Raw genomic sequence first — 3,616 nt, forward strand, 5'->3', positions numbered from 1 at the left:
GGCATTTTAGGAATTATAATTTGCTACTTAAGTCCTATAAACATTACTTAAATTTGATTTGGGAAGATAAATGATTCAGACCCTGTAGGCCAATTAGCTTTATGCCCTCATCCCTACTTGACTGTAGCATCCAATCCTTGATGGTGCTGTTTTGATTTGTCATGCATGTCCAGAAGTCAATGGCAGTCTGTGACCAGGGAAGGTCAGCAGTTCCCCTACTCCTTCAGTCCTCAATGTTCTAATACTTGATGATGAGCTTGACCAAGTACAAGACACCCTTGCAGAAGAGTTGGAGTCTCACAATATTGTCATGGGATGATTCCCCTAAGCTATTTTCCTTTTTTTTCTTTCCAGTTTCTGACACTCAAAGGCTTCCTATGTAATTACTTAGAAATCAAAATTTTACTTAGTTTAATATTGGTGACAGCATTCCCAAATCAGGAAGACATTTTTCCAAGCCCAGAGCTATTGAATTATCTAGGTACTAATGTGCAATGAAATACATAACTAAATTTGCAAATTATTTTTTTAATATTTTTGTTATTCTTTTTAGAATATTTTGCATGAATGAATACAATATATCTTGACCAATTCCACCCACATTCATCCCACTAACTCCTTCCTGTCCTCTCGTAGTTTTTGCTGCTGTTGATGTTGATGTGTTGCTTGTATTTTTATGAACAACCAAGTCGTATTTGTGCTGCCGGTATTCATGAGTGTGGGGTCCGTTGCTTGGAGCATGGAGGACTTAATACAGACCACTTGTACGGGGATCTCAGTGTTGAGTCTTTAGATTTGTGGTTTAATGTGCAGTGCCTGTCAAGTCCAGAAAACAGAATGGAGCTCTTTGTGGAGAAGGTGAAGAAATCCCTAAGGAAGAGAGCAAGCATAGTAGAATACAGATGACATGAACTGAGAGGGAAATAAATTAGCTTCTATGACCAAGAAGAGAAAGAGAATATTGGAGGATTTCTGTAATACTGCTTAAAGCACTGTGGATTGTCTCTGTTGTTTATCAAACAGAAAGATATGGTACTTCCTAAAACCATGAGAGTTAGGAGACGAACCAACCCCAAGTTGTAGAGAGTGCTGCATTCAGGCTAATAACACCCGAAGGAAAAGAAATAAATGATTAACTCGATTGTATCTCCAAGTTATGCAGTCCCTTTATTACTGTCTAGTTATAACTTCCCCATCACTGTCCTGTATATTCAGTTTTTATTTGAAGATTAATTCCATTGGAGACAATGAAATGTGCATGCTAATAAATAAATAAAGTAATGGTTTTCAAATGCACTATTTCTTATTATGAAGCTAAAGCAAGCAGCCAATAAAACTGTAAATATGTGTGGATCATAGGGTATAAGACAACAGAAGAATGATGTGTGACCAATGACATAAAAAACCCTGCACTAGAGGCATTGCAGGTGTAGCTCCTGTGTCACATATGTATCACTAGGTGGCAGAGATGGGAGAGGCTATGTCTATGTTCAGTGTCCTTACCTACGAACATCTGAATTATTAGTAGCCTAACATTCCCTGAAAAAACAAAAGGCAAGCCTGAGAATGACCATCAATTTGGTGGCAGGGGGCCCGGACAAGGCATTACTTGGGAAGGCAAGGCAAGGTGCAAGGCGGAGATGACCACCAAACTAGAACCATGGAGCTCAGAAAGGGAGCTAGCCTGAGATGACCACCAGTCTAGCAGTGCAGAAGCTTGGGAGTGGAAGCCGAACATGCCTGAGATGACCTCTGCCTGGCACAATAATGCACAAGTTGGCAATAGGACTCCTGAGACACCCGAGGCACCATTAAGAGGAACAGTTAGTGGTGGAGAAATGGAGGAGAAAGAGGAGAAGAAGGATGTAGGCACAATGAAGAGAGGCAGAATGGAGACTCGAGAGTAGTGATGTGAGTAGACGGTGATACCACCTGCGACCATAGAATGATCCTGGTCTGTGCTGCCATGTCTCGGTTTGTGGTCCTAGAGCAGCTAGTGTCTGTTACCAACAAAGACCAGGTGAATGACTCGGGTTGATGTCAAAGGGCTGTGCAGAATTGGCTCCACCTATCACCTGATCATCACCAGGGAGCCAGACCTGGGAGCCGGAGAACAGGAGAGCTGCCCCTGCCCCTAGCCAGCTGCAGTATTTTGGACAGCATCTTCACACAGTGATGGCTTGTAGAGGAAATAGCACAGAGGATATAAGCATGAACGAGATAGCCTGACCACTTATCTCCCTTGCTGGAAAGCATGAAAGGGCTGGTCCTGTAGATAAAAAATTACAGGATTTTTGGCAGGCTATCTGAGAGGAGTCCCAGTGTGGGACATACTATAGCTTCTATGAGGAAAATTTTTTTCCTGCTGGAGGAGCAATAGCAAGGGTGGAGGGGTGGGCATGAACAGATTTGGATACATATTTGAAATTCACACACACACACACACACACACACCAATAAAAATACTATTACCAAAGTATTTTGGATTGTGATATATTAGAATATATGTATTCAGTTTAACATGCTATATTACTCTCTTGCTGTTAATTTAATGGTTGGCCTAATAAATGCTTACTATTAGGCTTATAATTATTATGGTAGTATTATTTAACCCACTAGCACAATAAATAAAGACCCAGTAACCTGATATATTTTAGAATAACCTTATCATCTGGGCATGGTAAATATTAACTCCTAAGCTACCTTCTATTACAGCCCAGCCTCAATCCCATGCCATCTGCTTCTAATAATTTCTGTCCAGGCTACCTCCCATCCATAATCCCCAAATACTTGCTAAGGTTATTCATTTCGGCCGTTACTTTCATGCGGAACTTTAGAGTTCCTCCTCTTGGCCCACGTAGCTCCTTCCTATACTATGGCAATCCTCCTTCTTCTCCTCCACCTGCTTCTCCCTCCCAAGACCCTTCTCTCACAGGGCTGGTGAACTTTGGCCACATCTACTCCATTCTGCCCCGCCAGGTATAGGCCTTTTAATCAGCCAATCAGGAGTAATTTCTTAGACTAGGTTAAGCAGCAGTACTTGGGATACGCGACAGTCTGCAGTAAGAATCGGGGGCGGGGCAAGCAATTAACAAATTGAAAGCACCAGATCATACTCCAGCAATTATCTCAGATAATTGGAGAAAGAAGAAATGACACATGACAGGCACAGAAACCACTATTAAAAACAAAGAACATAAAATGCTTCTTAAAATCACAAGTCATAATGACTGCTTGAATTATATACCAGCTATCTATGATGAAAGAGGGAAAATGTTTTGAAAGTAAAGAATATAAATACTGGAATTTATTAGCAATGATAATATTTAATATGCATACATACTTTCGTATACCTTTAATAATGGAAATGTAAATGATTTAATAATAGGCTATTTGTGCCTTCCATTGATTTAGTTCATTTATTCTGAAAAAACTAGCAGTCATTACTTGTTAATAGATAGAAAAGATTTAAATATACTTTCAGAATAAAAGAAATCAAAGTTATTTAATAAAATGGGTTTATTAGAATTTTTCTAACAACTCTAAATAACTTTTTATTAAAAATCTTATTTTAATTTAATATAACATATATTACTATCACAAATTATGGTTTAAT

General features: G+C 39.4%; 1 non-coding gene across 1 annotated transcript; it reads left to right on the plus strand.

Annotated features, from left to right (window-relative positions):
* Positions 1-1,406: 1,406 nt before the first annotated feature.
* On the plus strand, positions 1,407-1,537 carry LOC127210412 (small nucleolar RNA SNORA17). The gene has a single exon (XR_007833320.1). It is a non-coding gene; the product is annotated as a small nucleolar RNA SNORA17 (small nucleolar RNA).
* Positions 1,538-3,616: the final 2,079 nt, after the last annotated feature.

This window comes from Acomys russatus, chromosome 27, assembly GCF_903995435.1.
Source record: "Acomys russatus chromosome 27, mAcoRus1.1, whole genome shotgun sequence".
Taxonomy (NCBI): Eukaryota; Metazoa; Chordata; class Mammalia; order Rodentia; family Muridae; genus Acomys; species Acomys russatus.